This window comes from Procambarus clarkii, chromosome 90 (assembly GCF_040958095.1).
Source record: "Procambarus clarkii isolate CNS0578487 chromosome 90, FALCON_Pclarkii_2.0, whole genome shotgun sequence".
Taxonomy (NCBI): Eukaryota; Metazoa; Arthropoda; class Malacostraca; order Decapoda; family Cambaridae; genus Procambarus; species Procambarus clarkii.
The window spans coordinates 8,555,431-8,574,482 of record NC_091239.1 but is presented as its reverse complement, the minus strand read 5'-3'; the positions used below and the strand labels follow the sequence as shown (position 1 = coordinate 8,574,482).

At 41.7% G+C, this 19,052-nt stretch overlaps 1 protein-coding gene across 3 annotated transcripts in view; it reads right to left on the bottom strand.

The window, feature by feature from the left end:
• Positions 1 to 18,680, bottom strand: part of LOC138349465 (beta-1,4-mannosyltransferase egh-like) — an 84,460-nt gene extending 65,780 nt beyond the window's left edge. For 2 of the 3 annotated variants that reach the window (XM_069318270.1, XM_069318271.1), the window contains exon 1: positions 18,415 to 18,679. The gene's annotated coding sequence lies outside the window, so the exon portion shown is untranslated. Of the gene's footprint in view, positions 1 to 18,414 lie in introns of all 3 variants that reach the window. The other variant, XM_069318272.1, reaches the window with a different exon arrangement.
• Positions 18,681 to 19,052: the final 372 nt, after the last annotated feature.

The window sequence follows — 19,052 nt, the reverse complement described above, 5'->3', positions numbered from 1 at the left end:
CAGCCTACACTGTCACCACAGTCGTGGAGTTACTCCAAGCAGCCTACACTGTCACCACAGTCGTGGGTAACTCCAAGCAGCCTACACTGTCACCACAGTCGTGGAGTAACTCCAAACAGCATAAGCATAACAAGAACCAACATCCTGAACTCTTACACCACACACACACACACACACACACACACACACACACACACATACAAACACACACACAAAACAAGCGGGCTCACACATACAAACACACACACAAAAGTATATATATACACCAATTGACAGTTAAGAGACATGACCAAAGAGCCAAAGCTCAACCCCACAAACACAACTATATATGTACATACACACACACGGTGCAAGAGAAACATCAATCAAAGTACTGGAACACTACAGACCAAGGGGCCCAGTCAGACACACACTATAAAACCTCATCTTTCAAATTTCGTCAAGATGTTTGAAGACGTATCAGCCACCGAGCTGATACAAGCAAGATATGTGGAGAAAGACCTGGGTGGGAATGCGAGGGGGGTGGGAGGAGCATCCCGTCCTCTCCAATACTACATCGCATTTTGACTGTGTCCCTAAACTGATGTACTCAAAAATTACTTGTGTAAAGGAGGAAGTGTATATGTTTATCTCTCAGAATGTTCGGTAATACGTTTATTGTTTGTGATGTGTGTCTATGTATGTATTAACACGGTGTACTGAACGGGGTGAGAATAGCTTGGGCTACCTCATCCCTTTTTGTGCATTTTACCTCGATAAACTTATTGCAATTTCAATGGACTCAAAATCATAGCGGCTCGCAAAATTGATGCGATGTTCCGTTTTCTATTTGTGGGTCGTCTGTTAGGTTCAAATTAAGTATCAACACAAGACAGAACACGAAACAATGGGTATAAATTGGATAGGTTTAGATTTAGGAAAGACTTGGGTAAATACTGGTTCGGTAACAGGGTTGTTGATTTCTGGAACCAATTACCGCGTAACATGGTGGAGGTGGGGGTCCTTCGATTGTTTCAAGCATGGGTTGGACATGTTTATGAGTGGGATTGGGTGGTTATAGATAGGAGCTGCCTCGTATGGGCCAATAGGCCTTCTGCAGTTACCTTGTTCTTATGTTCAAGGAATTTGGTACATCAGTTTAGCGACGTAGTCAACGCTGGAGAGGACGGGCTGGGAGGGAGAGGACGGGCTGGGAGGGAGAGGACGGGCTGGGAGGGAGAGGACGGGCTGGGAGGGAGAGGACGGGCTGGGAGGGAGAGGACGGGCTGGGAGGGAGAGGACGGGCTGGGAGGGAGAGGACGGGCTGGGAGGGAGAGGACGGGCTGGGAGGGAGAGGACGGGCTGGGAGGGAGAGGACGGGAGAGCTAACCTTGCTCTCAACACAAATTAACTTAATATAGTTTAAAGTAGTCACATTTACGGGGGTTTAAATGTGACTGATGAATGGGTTTAGGATGCAAGGTAAAACAGTTGCGTCCACCTCAAGCTTGGCGTGGTAACTACCCACTTACTCGCCCGGGATGGCTTTTTTTAGTTTAAGAACCGCTAAGCTGAAAAAAATTGCTTTAATATGGCCCAACTTAGTTATTTTTGTTTAAATTTAAACGCATTTTTAATCTATTGATTCAACAGACAAAAACCCAACCCGGGCGGGTTGGGTTTTAAGAAAAAAACCCGGGTTAGTTACCAACCCTGATTGACCGGGAACTATACCTCTATATCTCCACTACTGTCAACCTTGATTGACCGGGAACTATACCTCTATATCTCCACTACTGTCAACCTTGATTGACCGGGAACTATACCGCTATATATCCCCACTACTGTCAACCCTGATTGACCGGGAACTATACCTCTATACCACTACTGTCAACCTTGATTGACCGGGAACTATACCTCTAAATCTCCACTACTCTCAACCTTGACTGACCGGGAACTATACCTCTATACCACTACTGTCAACCTTGATTGACCGGGAACTATACCTCTATACCACTACTGTCAACCTTAATTGACCGGGAACTATACCTCTATATCCCCCACTACTATCAACCCTGATTGACCGGGAACTATACCTCTACATCTCCACTACTCTCAACCTTCCCTACCTGCACATCTTTCCCAATAACAGAAAATGTCGAAACAAAACGACATCATGATGCGGGTCACATTGCCCAAGCGGACCCTCCAGCATACCAAGCACCGAGGCAGAGGGCCACCAATAGCTGCTTCACCAATTGTTCCGTCAACCCAGACAGTGTGCCGGTGCTGTCACTGCTCAGCACCAACACACGCATACATGAGAGTATGAGGGTAACATTCAACACGGGTGCTCATCACACATGGCGCCCAGGAACGAACATTCAAGCGGGGTCAGAGAGCACAGTGTGTCATGATGTAAAGATTTCCTACTTCTATAGCTTTTCTTTACCTGCGTCTATTTCTCGTCTAAATTCCCCTTTCCCCAACTAATAATACCACATGTTCAAGTATATTTATTGAGACAAGAATGATGTTATAGATTCAGCTATTCGGAACAAGTTTCAAGTAGCACGGGCTATGGTGAGCCCGTAAAGACAAGAAAGTAATACATCTCAAAGGGATAGAGTAGCTTAGGCTATTCCTACCTCCATTTTGACCACATGTTCTACTCTGGGAATTCACTATACCGAACACACAATATATATAACTTAAGTAGGATTAACAAGCTTCCTACTATTCATGACTAAGATCAGCCACACTTGTTTAAAGAACAAATCCCCATGGTACGGTAAAATATTGAGGCAATATAATACGATTGAACTCTAATCTGTAGCCTCCTCTAGGCATGGCATAGTATTACCTTCCCCCAATACCAGATCAACAGTTTCTGTGTTGACTGGCTTTATCTAGTATCAGGTAGCGTTAACGTCACTGTTTGCTAGTCTGCACGAAAATGGGAAACATTGTTACATCCTGTAATTGTTTAGATTACAGTTTTCGATACAGGCCAGCAGGCAAGCAGGCAGGCAGGCAGTCAGCGAGGGGTGATGAGTTAGATAACATTTAAGTCTTAATAAAGGCATCAACGGGGCAGGGATCTTCCTCGCCTGTAGCCTATATTTCCCCTATCAAGTCACAACATTTTCAACTCAACAACGAGTGTCAACATTTTGCCGTCATCCACACTGGCGCCGCCCACAACCCGGGCTGGTTGAAATCAATCCCATGCGAGGTCTCGTGGTACCACGCACCTAACTGTATTACATTTCTCAAGTAATCAAATAATTTCTTGTTCGAAAACTTATTTATTTACATGAGTCACACAGCTTTCATATTTATGTTGACTGCTCGCTTACCTATCGGTGAGTATCGCTTGTTTTGGTGTTCACTATTGCGCTTTTTGGGGATAGACCCGCGGGGTGTTACTATTCTTTCAAGCAGGATGGCACAACTTTATAGCCACACACACAACTTGTCGATTCGGCTGGAAAACACCAGAGGTCAAGATACCCCCATTAGTGGTAAAGCTGGACGTGACAATGGCGCTGGCCAGTAGGCTACATTGAATTGAAATAAGTTTATTGAGGTAAAATACACACAAAGGGATGAGGTAGCTCAAGCTATTCTCACCCCATTAGTAGGCTACATATACCAGACTCGAGGGTGGGGGAGGGGGATATAATGGGGTGGTTATGGCGACCAATGTTCCAGTGGCCTGATCCCTGGGGCCAGATTCACGAAAGCAGCTACGCAAGCACTAACGAACCTGTACGTCTTTTCTCAATCTTTGGCGGCTTTGTTTACAATTATTAAACAGTTAATGAGCACCGAAGCACCAGGAGGCTGTTTATAACAATAACAACAGTTGATTGGCAAGTTTTCATGCTTGTAAACTGTTTAATAAATGTAACCAAAGCCGTCAAAGATTGAGAAAAGATGTACACGTTCGTAAGTGCTTTCGTGAATCTGGTCCCAGGACCTGGAGTATATCTGAGTGGACTCTGGAAGTTCTACTCCCCAAGCCAAGCCAGAGGTCAAGCTTGACTTGTGGTAGTAACTTGATCCAACAGGCTGTTGCTTTGAGTGGCCTACAAGCCTACATAACCACTACAACCCGGTTGGTCTGAAATTCTTCTTGCACCAGACCTTCTGACTGACAGTCTGGTAAATCAGACTAGGACGCTGCTGCACGCAGTCCAACGTAGGGACCACAGCCTGGTTGATCTGGGCACGATGCAACAAAACCTAACCTTGATATAAAAACTAATTGATACGATGTTGACACGTGCAGTATTACCATAATGGAAAATGTTTGAACCAAGACTGTAATATCTACCATTCTGGCTACAGATAATACTTTGTGACACATTGAAAAGATCAAATTTTCCTAACATACTCCGAGTTCTGGTACGTTTTCTGGGGGTGTTGTAGGGGGGGGGGGCAAAGGTGTATGGGGGATGGCAAAGGTGTTGTGGGGGGGTAGCAAAGGTGTTGTGGGGGGGGGTGGCAAGGGTTGTGGGGGAGTGACATTAAACAGCTGCTGGATGAAGAAGTTTGGGTTCCGGTCTGAGATGAATAACTGAGTAGGTCGAGTCCGGTCGCAAATGAATAAATGAGTAGGTTGAGTCATCCTCTCTAACCACTTCCTTCCGGTGCGCCAGCTTAACCCACCTCGCCAACCACCACCACCACGCTCAACTTTCCAGCTCCCGTGTGAAGCCGCGGAGAAAGCTGCAAAAGTACCACTAGTGAAAATAACCAAATTATTGCTATCCACAAACAGGAGAATATTCATGTCTGTGTTCTACACTTGGTTATCATGCTGGTTCCATGGATCAATATCCCAGTGGGCTGAACTCTGGCCAGACCCTGGAATATAGTGGAGTGGGTTCTTGGAGTTCCTTCACTTTCCCAAGCCTGGTCTGAGGCTAGGCTTAACTTGTGAAAACTTGGCCTAATAGGCTGTAACTTGGGGCGGCCCATAGGCCCACTTGTTACCTAGTCGGTGCAGGTTAGATGTAATTTTAATATAAACAAATTGCGCCGAGATCTGATTAAGACCTTTTGTGTCCTCTGTAACGAATGTTTGAATATGCTAACTACCAACACTATACCTTTTAAGGTCACACCAGAAGCAATGTTTGCCTTAGTTTTCTGGTCGTCTGATCCAAGCACAATAATTAATGCTACTACTGCAATTAGGATACAGTCCATAGGACTGTGCTTTTAATACTTTATTAAATACTTTTTAATACTTTTAGACTGCAAAATACTTTTGCTGCCGAGATGAGTTTGTTGCAATCGGAGTCCTGCTGTTCACGAGTTTGAGGGAAGATTGGAGGGGGTTGAAGATTGGAGGGGATGGGAGGGAGGGAAGGGAAGATTGGAGGGGGAGGGAGGGACGGGAAGATTTTAGGGGGTGGGAGGGAGGGAGGGGAAGATTGGAGGGGGTGGGAGGGAGGGAGGGGAAGATTGGAGGGGGTGGGAGGGAGGGAGGGGTAGATTGGAGGGGGAGGGAGGGAGGCGGGTGCAAGACAGCCATCTACAATCCCCCTCTCCCCCTCCGCTGGTAACACTGCTCATGATATCAGGTGAAACCCACAAGTATACCAACACTCTCACATGCACGATACCTGGAATATACCTGGAGTGGGTTCTGGGAGTTGTTCTACTCTCCAAGCCCGACCGGGGGCCACGCTTGACTTGTGCTAACTTACTCCAAATGGTTCTTGCTTGGAGCGGCACGCAGGCCCGCTATTGAACAGCGAGTATCCGCGAATATTGAACAAATACACACTATCTCGATAATCTTTACAAGAAAGCCATACTGCAATTGAGTTTTATAACAAAGCCACCTTGGGGTACGCCAGAAGTTGAAGGGATTTGTCTAGCAATTGCCCCAAAGGATCGCTAAGCGTATGTGTTACACCTGTGGACGCATCAGTCCATTCCCGCCCCGAAATCGTCTCTAACTATTACCACTGAACTCTGCAGATTTTATGCTGTCATTGATGGCAATAAGTGAACCAACAATGCTGACCCAGCAAGGTCATCATCATCAGTGCTACTCTCACCTTACGCTCAGCCCAAACGCTCATCAACCCCAGGATGGCGCTGTCTGATGTCTGATGCTCCTTTTGCAGTGATTTGTACCTCGGACCGTCCAGGTGCACAAGGCTGCCAGTTCACCTGAGCTCCAGTCATCAACATGCACTATTACCAGCGCGGTATCGATCTTCTTCACCAATACTCCACATACACGCACGCTAGTCGCGCCCGGTCGCCAGGCAAGTCATGACAAAAATAATCGGTAACGAGGATTACGGTAATGATTACATTACGCTTCGAATCATAATTTGGCTCCACGTAATAAATGTTGAGGCTCTTCTCTGACCAAACAATATGTTTAATGTTTCACTACTATCTGCTCTCACCAGACCTGCTAACTAGTGAAAGCGGCCAGTACCACTTCGGGTCAAAATCAATGCTTCAATGATGACATCACGTAATAAATGTAATAAATAATCCACGTAATCCACGTAATAAATGTTGAGGCTCTTCTCTGACCAAACAATATGTTTAATGTTTCACTACTATCTGCTCTCACCAGACCTGCTAACTAGTGAAAGCAGCCAGTCCCACTTCGGGTCAAAATCAATGCTTCAATGATGACATCACAAGCGGGCTGTTTACACCTAGAAACTGGCAATAGGGGGGCCCAGAGCAGCGACCAATTGGAATGGTGGTGCATGTTGAGTCTCCGCCCCCTATCACCACATGCACCTTGTCATAGCAACGCCAATACACACACAGTGCGGCACCAACGCATACTTTTCCAAATGTTCTGTGTAATCCATTCAATTTCCTTCAAAACGAGATTTATAGGCTGATTAAAAGGTGCATACAAATGTTTTCTCTAGTAAAGTCATTCTATCACAACAACTAAAGGAGGGGGGATGATAAACTGCACCAGAGTGCAGAAAGGAATGGTTGATTTCATTCACTCTTTAATGGGTTATGATTTGATCGTTTCATATTGCACTCAATGTGTGCGGCAGTGGGTCAGAATGGCAACGGATACCCTCCAGGAAGTGCCCTAGAGCGTTCTTTTACTTATAATTGTAATGAGAAATTTAAATTTGACAAATTTGAAATATTTGGCTACATGCCTAGTCAATATTTTATTACAAATATTTACTGAACACTTATTAAATAGCCTTTCAATTCTTTGACACCTAAGTGTATGATGATGCAAGTACAATTAGGAAATGTAGACGTTTATCTCTCAGAATGTTTGGTAATATGTTTATTGTTTGTGATGTGTGTATGTATGTATTAACACGTTGTACTGAACGGGGTGAGAATAGCTTGAGCTACCTCATCCCTTTGTGTGTATTTTACCTCAATAAACTTATTTCAATTTCAATTAGGCCAACTTCATATATCTGACTGGATCTGCCTTGACAGACGATGCAGACACCCACACATACCTCTAGCCTAGTGAAACCACACTGGCAGAAAATACAGTACCTAACTCAGTTTCTATAAAACTGGAGGATTGGGGTGTGGCGAATAGCTTGAAAGAGGAAGGATGGAAAAATGTGAAAGACGTCGGAGGGGGAAGGCTTGGAAGAGGTCGTGGGGAAGAGAGAGGGAAGGCATGGAATAGGAAGTGCAGTAGGGGATATAAAGTCCTTATTTATTAATATAGAAAACACCACATTACATGCAGCAACTCCCTTACACACCAAAATCCAAGCAATTCCCTGGTTTATCCGGAAATAACAGTATGTGTATTTTTAGCAAGGCTGTCTTCACCACGCCATAGTTTACCAGGGTGCGGGTGCTTTTTTCCGCTTTAACTCTGCTAGTGTTTATCTGCATATGCCAGTCTTTTGATTGTTTTTACAGCCTTCCTAGTCTTTTCAATGGATTAGCATTGACTGCACTGGATTAGCAAAGGCTGTAATGCAGCCTTTCCCCCTCTTCACCATCTCCCCCTCGTTCCTCCACTTCGTCCTCCCCTCTCATTTATCCCTTCAGAAAATGTATTAAGTTGCACTGAAACAACTCTATGGGTCTCAGAAGGTTTGTTATTAAGCACTGAAAAACTAGCACATACCAAATATTTCACACTTGACTGAAAAAAACATGGTGGGAGTGGGGGTTATAAATGCTAATATTTATTTTAAGTACTTAAATTATGCTAACCCCGACCAGCTTCTGTCTATCCCAGACCATTTTCATTGGAAATTTGGGCAATGTTAGCCCCAAACTTCTGGCCTCCAACCTTGGACAGACACTCTCTCTTATATAGATTATTGCCCCGGCCGAGCAGAAAAGACAAACTCGCGCAGCACTACTCATCCTGTGAATGGACATACTGCCATAGCATCATGTACAACACTCCCTAATAGGAAGAAACCCCACCTGTTTGCCTAAAATAATGCTTAAGCAATTGGCTTTATATAAATATTGTACTAAAACTTAAAAAATATACTGTAATTGCAAATTAAGGTGCAATTACATCAGTTAAGATGCCAGAGTTAATTATTGGTCCAGTATTTCCTATAAGGATAATTAAAAATCCAATGCAGCCAGCAACCCTACCAAATTTAAATTCAAACAATTAAAATAAACTGAATATGCATATACAGTACAACTCGTTCTTAATTCTGCATAAATGAACAATGAGAATCATACACTATATGCTCAATAAAGAGTCATGAAGCCAATTTTGAAAAACTAGCTAAAGCTGCTGCCGATTACAGAACATTGTATTGTTTCACGCTTCGAGATAATTAATGAAAACAAAATAAGCAGTTATGTTGCCTGAAGAGCCTTTGTATATCACACAGCTGAGCCTGGTAATTCACAAAACAGTGAAAACTATCTATCTTTATAAAATAATCTTTGAAATACTACAAATAATATATCATTTATGACAATCAATAAACAAATTTCAATTAGAAAATATTAATAATTTAGTTAGAAATACAGTGCTTGTATGACAATTTATAGTACAGCACAATATCTCTACAGCAACTCCTGCCTGAAACCATGTCTAATAAACCCTTGAACAGCTGTATTTTTTCCAAGCTCATATCCACATACAGGCAAGTACTCAGTATGTAACTAATGCACAATTAGGCGAGTAAGTACAGTGTATTGTATTTACCGGTAATATTTGTATGAAAACTGCTCTCACAGATTTTTAGCATTAATTTTCTAAAGGTTTAATATGTTCTTTAAAACATCTTGGACAACTGGTAACAAATCCATTTCTCCCAAACAAATTTTTAGACCCAAATTAAATAATCACTGTACAGCATTTCCAATTTTGCATATCGCACACATTGCCATTGTTGGAAAGCTGGAGACCAGGCATTTAAAATTAATGCAATATCCAATCAGAATGTTAGCAGTAAGCAACATTTTTTGCATAAGCGTATTTTACTTCCCAATACGGAAGAGCCAAATAACCATACGTACAGTACTGTACTGTAATAGGTTTGCTCCCACCTAAGGCTCGATAAGTAGCTAAGAAAAACTCTTCTCATCTTCTCATTTTTTATCAGAGTACCTGGATTGTACCTGGATTGGGTCCTGGGTGAGTTGTTCTACTATTCTATTCAGCATTAAAAATACCCATGATTTCCATCCTTACAAATAATTATAATCTTTTCATTTTATCTTTACTTTTTAATTCATACGGTACTATTTTACTGTATGCTGTACGTGCATTCTTCCTACAGAGGTTAAAACAACTAACAAGATGATATTCAAGCAAGAAAATTTGTTAAATTTTATTCCATTTACAGTATTTTAATTTTCCAGTTTAACCTTCCAGGCCCCATCAGGGGCCTAACAGCTGAGTGGACAGCGCTCAGGATTCATTGTCCTAAGGTTCCAGGTTCATTCCCCAGTGGAGGCGGAAACAAATGGTCAGTTTCTTTCACCCTGATGCCCTGTTCACCCAGCAGTAAATAGGTACCTGGGAGTTAGACAGCTGCTACGGGCTGCTTCATGGGGGATGTGTAACAAAAAGGAGGCCTGGTCGAGGACCCGGTCGTGGGGACACTAAGCCCCGAAATCATCTCTAAGATAACCTCGAGATGACCTCCAGTGCCAGCATAGGAACCGAGGAAGGAAGAGCTCCAGTCCAGACTTGGGGGAAGTAGAAAAACCTCGCAGAACCTTTGCCAGGTAAAATCCAGGCGAGTATTTATATTATAGAAATATAGTGTATACAGTATTTACTACAGTAATAATATACTGTATTAAATAATGCCTGAACTAACAAGCTAAAAAGTTAATATTATATTAAACCACTACACAGTAAAGTTCTCGTCTATAACCTGGGGTGAACTGGGAATACAATATTTAGCTGGTTAGTTGAGAAGTATTAATTGCAGGATGCTTTCAAGTAAAACATTTACCTTGTCAAGGGTAAATATAATGATTTTTGTTGAAAAATTAATTAGCAATATTTATGAGGAAGAACTTCAAAATCATATCTAAGAATGTCATCAAAGCAAGAGAGAACACTTTTGCATTCCCCTCTCGGAGTGCTATAGTTCAGCAACCTATGTCTTTCAACTCACAATCTAGGATTCTGGGTTCAATACCCAGGCAGGACAGAAATGGTCGAGTTCATTTCGTTTCACCTGGTGCCTCTGTAAATAAATAGGTACCCGAAGTCAAGCACCTGTTGTGGGTTGCACCCTGGGTTTGGTCATTGGTTGGCCAAGGATGACCTTGATACAAATGCAACTACTGTACAGGCTTCCTGTCTCCAACAGCAGGAATGATAAGGCTAATGTCCACAAAGAAAATATTGAAAATTGGGAATACTGTACAGTACAATATAAAGATATTAGGAAAATATAAAAATAAATTACTCTTCAATTTCTCTGGTTACAATGTGATGAAAATATATCCTAAAGCTTTATTGAATATTCAATCCAAATGGTATTTCTTTAAATTTCTTACTTTACTGTATACATGCTGAATGGGATTCTGGGAATTTTTCTACTCCCCAAGCCTGGCCCACTTTTGGGAGCTTGGTCCAACAGGCTGTTGCTTGGAGAGGTCCGCAGGGCAATATATCCACCAGATCTCGGTTGGTCCGGCACTTCTTGAAGAAAACGATCTAGTTTTCTCTTGAAGATGCCCACGTTTGTTCCGGCAATATTTCTTATACTCACTGGGAGTATGTTGAACAACCATGGACCTCTGATGTTTATAGTGTTCTCTGATTGTGCCTATGGCACCCCTTCTCTTCACTGGTTCTATTCTGCATTATCTTCCATATCGTTCACTCCAGTATGTTATTTTACTGTGAAGATTTGGGACCTGGCCCTCCAGTATTTCCCATGTGCATATTATTTGATATCTCTCTTGTCTCCTTTCTAATGAGTACACTTGGAGAGCTTGAGACGATCCCAATAATTTAGGTGCTTTATCGTGTCTATGAATGCCATATATGATTTCTCTATTTCCTCCATTTCAGCAATTTCTCCCGCTCTGAAGGGGAAAGCGAGTATCGAGCAGTACTCAAGATGGGATAATGTACCCTATACATTAGGTCATCAGACATCATTATTCCCAAATCCTTTACATGCTGCTTTCCTATTATGGCCAGACATGATTGTGCCATGTTCCCTGTATTTTGTTTAAGGCCCTCATTTTTACCTTACCTGAGTATAATAATAATTAAAATTATATTATACTGTACTGTATATACGTTGAGCTGATACTGAGGTCCTTGCATGGTCGAACTACTACTGTGCAGTGGAACTGTGTGGAACTGTGCAGTCCCCGTGGCGCAGTGGTAAGACACTCGCTTGGCGTTTCGCAAGCGCCTTGCCTTGGGTTCGAATCCTGGCCGGGGAGGATTGACCGGGCGCCAATCCTTAACTGTAGCCTCTGTTCACCCAGCAGTGAATGGGTACCTGGTTGTTAAACGATTCGGCGGGGTCGTATTCCGGGGAAATTAGGGTTAAGGACCTGCCCGAAACGCTACGTGTACTAGTGGCTTTACAAGAATGTATGTAAAACTAAGCCTCCCGGATGCAACACCAAATAGATACCACTCTGGGGTACCTATTTACTGCTAGATGAACAGAGGCTTTAGATGATAGGAAACGTACCCCACCATTTCAGTCCTGCTTGGAAATCAAACATAGGAGCTTGATTGTGAATCAAGGACATATAAATTCAAAACAAGACTGCCTGTAATACCAATTTTACATAAATAAGTTACAAAGAGTTGTCTTAAATGTATTGGCACCTACCTATCCATTGTTTCATGTTCTATTTTATGTTGATACAGTATATTTTCCACCATATTAATATCCCCCCTTAAATTAATATAGTACTGTACTGTCCTGTACTCTAAAGTCCATCAGCATAGCATCTATGCTGTATCCAAAAAAAAAGTACTGTACTTATTCAAATACTAGATTCTGCGTTGTTTAGTGCATTCAGTAGTAGTAGTACTGTATACCAGTCTGTACTGTATGAAATTTTGCCTGAAACACCCTACATAGTTGTGGTTTCATTTTATGTTCAACTCCTGTACCTACAATCACAGTATACCTGTCTTATGCTCTTTATACACATTTTTATTATAAAGTATTATCATTATTATTACACAGTAATCACATTAACATGACGTTTCAACGAGAAAATCCAAAACCCACAGTTCCCACGGAGTGCGTGGGAACACCCACCGCATAGGTTCAAGCCCTCATCACGTCTCCGGATTTTCTCATTATTGTTATTGTTATTATTATCATAATAATAATAATAATACAGTAATAATATTAATGATAATAATAATTATACATTTTATAGGATTGATTTTTCAATGTTTGAGAACCATATCTATTACTTAGTACAGTACATAATAGTTAGAAATTATGTTTCACGCCAAGAATTGTTTGAATATACTGTACAGTATGGTACACTTCAAAACCTATTCATGAATGTTGGTCAAAACACTAACCAACATTCATACCTGGCTGAGTAAAATATTATTTATCCATTCACTTGTTCAAAAAGTGGTTGTGCAAATATATCACTATACCCAGACTATAGTCTCCTTTTGTTGGGAAAAGGAAGCCTGCTAAGCTCTTTGAGGTTCCCCTAGGCCATCTCACATGGCCTATGCTGACCTTGCTGGGATGCTGCCCTCAACAGTTCTCTAATTCTAGAGTAACTATTTACTGCTAAGTGAGCAAAGGTGTTTGGTAAAATGAAATGTAGGACTGACTATTTCTCAACAACGTAGCTTCTTAAAACATTTGTGGCCTCGACAAGGACAGTAAGCCAGTGGCTTGTCAAAAGTCCTCCCTGCCCAATTTGTCCTAATATGCTGTAGGATACATGCATACAAGGTAGAGTGAAGCTGGATTTAAATATGGATATCAGCTTACATAGTCTTTATCTTTTACAATACCTGTGGTTAAGTTAGGGTTAAAGTAGTTCTCACTTTCGGATCAAGTCGTTGAAGTGGGTAGTGTTCAAGTGCTTGAAGAAGTTACTTTTTTTATAATTTATCAGAATGAATTTAAATACCTCAATGCACTACTAAAAGTTATATAGACAGTACAGTATTGCATTGTGCTTTTTAGTGGCTTTGCAAGAATGTACTACAAACATTAAAATTGTGAGAGTAACCCTTTATACAAATTTCCTTGTAAATACTTAAATAACTAAATAAATACCCAGGATGCTAGACTGAGGACTGAAGCATTTGAGATATATAGTGGTAAGACTTCATTATATATTTCCTATAAGATATGCTTTGGACATTTCAGATTAATTCCTCTTAACACAATTTAAAATTAAAATGAGTGTAGATATGCTATAGCCTGCCAGGAGGAGCAGATAGCCCTGGGCTCATTAAGTCCATTTCATTACATAAAAATGACATTTAATTACATAAAATTATAAGCTATACCATGTGGGTGTCTGGAAACTAGCGTCTTCACAATTCGGAGACAGGCACCAGACATCTCGGTGTTTGATAGCTTATTTCTTGGGGAGACCATTGATCATCATAGTACAACTGGCATCATTCTCGACTCACAACCGAAGATCCAAGGTTCAATTACTAAGCAGGACAAATTATTGGGCAAGTTTTCTTTCAACTAATGCCTTTGTTCATCTAGCAGTAAATAGGCACCCAGGAGTTAGGCAAGTACTAATTTTGGTATAAAATTCCAGATATCATTTATTAACCATAAAGTACCTTTCCATGTGCTTGTTTGTGTCACCTACACTTTATTATAAATACCTTACGTTTTTTTATTTGCTTTTCAGTACATTATACTCAAAAAGTTCCAGACATTTTAGTGGTCTTGTTCTATGCAATGGTGCAGTCACTGGAGAGATTTTGGGTGCTAATGTCTGGGAACTGGCAACTTCACCCGAATACTGCACTGTGAATAGGTTATCCTTGAATAAATGGTTATATATTCCAGTAGCTATAGCTGTGACTACTGTACTGTATAGAACCTGCAACCTATGGCTAATTATGGTTCATCCTTTTTTCATTGTTGATATTGTACCAATAACTTTACTGTTTGTTACAAGCGGCCTGGAAAATGCAAAGTTACACATACATGCATTACTATAAACCCTTTTCCCAATTTCAAGAATTTCAAGGGGTGGAGATTCACCAGCTCGGAGTGAGGGGCTTTAACTAATACTGTACAGTAAACTATTATGATAAGCTGCACAGTTTAGGCTAATGCCAGTAAATTTTGCAGCAATGATTTACAAATAAATTATGTCTTCTCTCTTTCAGGATCCAGTCATCATATTAAAAGCAATAATTTTTCAAGTATTTGTTTATCACATGCAATTCTCTCTGCTAGAAATTTTAATGACCGAGGAAACCTAGCTTAGGGAAAAGTAACGTTCATAAAATATTCTGGGTTTTGAGAAGGGAGACAACAACAACAAAAATAATAACAACAACCACAATAATAAATAAAAAATAACTAATAATGCAGTATATACTGTGCAATATCTGGAATCTCCCTATAATTATAGAATTACTGTATTATTATTGGATATGGCTTATTGCTACACTATCTTAAACTTTGCTTTATGTACATGGTGATTATGACTGACAGTAATCCCTGTATGAGCTTTGTGTATATTACAAATAACTGTAAACAAAGCTAGATTTGTGATCAAATCAGACAAATGGAAAATTAATTATGAACGACGCATTTAAAGATTTTTGCTGAAGCCTCCAGCAAATAAGGAAAATCATTACACTGTAAACTAAATAAACAAAGATTAAAAGTAATGAAGTTATATACAATACTGAATATAAATTTTAAAAAGAAATTGGTTAGTGTCCTACATCAGTGGCTTTTGCACAAGCTTAAATAGAATTTTTGTATACGAAAAGGAGCACTGGCAATTTGACCCTTTCAGTTTTCAATGCTCTTCTGGACATTCAGGAATGTGTCAGGTTAGGTACTGAAGGGGTGTGATCTATAGATGCATGTCTACGAGGTGCTGCAGTCTATACTGTACAGAGCAGGTCCACGAGGTGCTGCGATCTACACACGCAGAGCCATGAGGTGCTACGTTCTATTCATGCAAGTCCACAATGTGCTATAATATACACATGCACGTAGACGAGCTGCTGCGATCTATACATGCACGTCCACAAGGTGCTGCGATCTATAGATGCTGGGACACGAGGTGCTGTGATCTATAGATGTAGGGACACGAGCTGCTGCGATCTATAGATGCTGGAACATGAGATGCTGCGATCTATAGATGCTGGAACACGAGATGCTGCGATCTATAGATGCTGGAACACGAGATGCTGCGATCTATAGATGCTGGAACACGAGATGCTGCGATCTATAGATGCTGGGACACGAGATGCTGCGATCTATAGATGCTGGGACACGAGATGCTGCGATCTATAGATGCTGGGACACGAGATGCTGCGATCTATGGATGCTGGGACACGAGGTGCTGCGATCTATAGATGCTGGGACACGAGGTGCTGCGATCTATGGATGCTGGGACACGAGGTGCTGCGATCTATAGATGCTGGGACACGAGGTGCTGCGATCTATGGATGCTGGAACACGAGGTGCTGCGATCTATGGATGCTGGGACACGAGGTGCTGTGATCTATAGATGCTGGGACACGAGGTGCTGCAATCTATAGATGCTGGGACACGAGGTGCTGCGATCTATGGATGCTGGGACACGAGGTGCTGCAATCTATAGATGCTGGAACATGAGGTGCTGCGATCTATAGATGCAGGAACATGAGGTGCTGCGGTTTATAGATGCAGAGTCACAAAGTGCAGTGATCCATTAATGAAGGGGCATGATGTGCCGTGATATTTTAATGCAGTTCCATAGTGTGCAGCGATATATTAATACAGGTCCATAGTGGGTTTTTTTTTTTTTTACACACACACACACACACACAGAGGAGTTCTTAAATTCTTATACAGCCACTAGCATGCATAGCATTTCGGGCAAGTCTTTAATTCTGTTCCCCAGAATACGATCTCGCCAAATCGTTTAACAACTAGGTACCCATTTTACTGTTGGGTAAACAGAGGCTACAACCAAGGATTTGTGCCCAGTAAATCCTCCCCGGCCAGGATACGAACCCAGGACAAAGCGCTCGCAAAACGCCAGGCGAGCGTCTTACCACTACACCATGGGCATTACATTGCGCTATTTATATAAGATACTGTATTTATTTATATAGAGTATAAGAATCTTATTAAAATTGACTTATGGCAGAAAAATGAATATGTAGGAAAGAATATTGAAAAATATTACTTCAAAAATTCTTTCAAAGCCATGCCATCTGTTCTTGACGAATTTGATGAACAAAACAATTGATGACAAAATTACCAATAAGTGAAGGAATTGCCATTATTGTATTCAGATCCCCTACTGTTATTTATGCAAGATAATATAACGTAACCAGTACCGTAGTCCTGAAAACTTTGCTAAACCTTACATGGCAAAAACATTGTAAATGATTTTTAGTGACATTTTGTTCAGTACTGTACTGAATAGTTGAGGGCCTCAGGGCTACCAACACTGCAAACCAGATATGACAGGGCTGATCTCATTGAAGCTTTTAAAATACTGAACAATTTGGAGGATATTGACCCAGAGCACTTCTTTGAAAGGTAAGATATAAGAAACAAGGGAACAACAATTTAAAGCTCAACAACAGAAAACAGGAGATGCTCTTTCACACACAGGGTTATATAAACTCATGGAACCCCTTGCCTGCCAAGCTGTAAATGCCAAATCACTGCTGCAATTGAAGATCAGGCTTAATAAAATCATTAGAATAAATAGAGGGGGGGGGGGACTTTTGACAAGCTGGTGGCTTTCTGTCCTCATCAAGGACACTACAGATATTGGCCCTCAGATAAATTCAGGCAAGTCACCTTATAGTCAAAATGAGACACGAACGTATTTTAAAATGTTCCTAAGCCAACCCAACATCGGCTTAACCCCGAGATAACACACTCGTAATCTAGCGATGTACCATACATGGGTTTGACAATTAGAAAACGAGCTTTGTCAAAACGCTTTTGCACGATTTGTCCATACCTGGAATATACTTGGAGAGGGTTTTGGATGTTCTACTCCTAAAGCCCGGCTTGGGGCATACCCTGCCTAGTTTAACCAAATCGATCTACCTAACCTTACCCATTTTTATGCGTTGACCCCAAAACATCTAAATGACTGATGGCGATGCAAGAGCAGTGTTTTTTGTAGACCAGCATTAAAATGTGAACTGAACAGATATTTAGGATTTAGCTTTCATCGACATAGGTGTCCAACCTCCTTCCCGTAATGCAATATACCACAATACACCAACATGACTGATTTCATGCTAGTCTTAAGGTCTATCAACTAAGTAAATAATACTAGCTTACTGACCAGCCAGAATGTATACTTTAGTCCTGAATATAATCCAAGGCTAAAAACTTTCCGTGTATATACACACTTAAATGGAGGTACTCCTCTGTGTATAGAAACCTTCTACCCATTATACACATACTGGCATACTTGTAGTATTAAAAGACAGCGAAGGTGGTTGTAAACCTTACAAGCACCATTTAATTCCAGCATGAACCGTCTCCATTACCACCACAAAACACCTCTCACACTCCCAAATCCTAATCCCCTTACCTAACATAGCCATTTACCTTAAGCTAATCACAGGGCTTTAGAGATTTGCTATGGGTTCCGTCTCAATAGTGCCGGCAGCCATCCAACCAACCATACCTCTACAAGGCTACAGGGGAGCACCCTAACCCCTTACAGGCTACAGGCCGCGAGTTACAGCAACACCTGTATCCTACAGAGAAGGAGAGAGAAAGAGATATAAAACAGGAAACTTACCTGAAGCAGCAGCAGGACACTCGACCCTCCTCACACTATAACCTCCCTCACAGCACTGAGTTGACGCAGGCGCCGCCACTCACGCTTACACACATGTTTCCTTCACTCTACACCCCCGCACTCGCTATATATCCCTTCACATACACACTTTCACTCGCTGTGTCTCTAGCTCCTAGTCCCCCGACGCGGCTCCCAGGGGAGTTGATGTCTTCCCTACAGTGTAAGACAGGGAAACAGTTCACAGGTTACCATAGCCAGCGTGGACATCAATGGTAACTGCCTCGTCAAGACTTCACGCTGGGGCTAAAAGGCATGATTGACGTCACGCTAGCAAGCCATATTATGCCTGACGTCACGCTAGTAAGCCACACTATGCCTGATGTCAAGCTAGCAAGCTACATTATGCCTGACGTCACGCTAGTGAGCCATATTATGCCTGACGTCACGCTAGCAAGCCACATTATGCCTGACGTCACGCTAGCAAGCCACACTATGCCTGACGTCACGCTAGCAAGCCACACTATGCCTGACGTCACTCTAGCAAGCCACATTATGCCTGACGTCACTCTAGCAAGCCACATTATGCCTGACGTCACGCTAGCAAGCCACATTATGTCTGACGTCACTCTAGTAAGCCA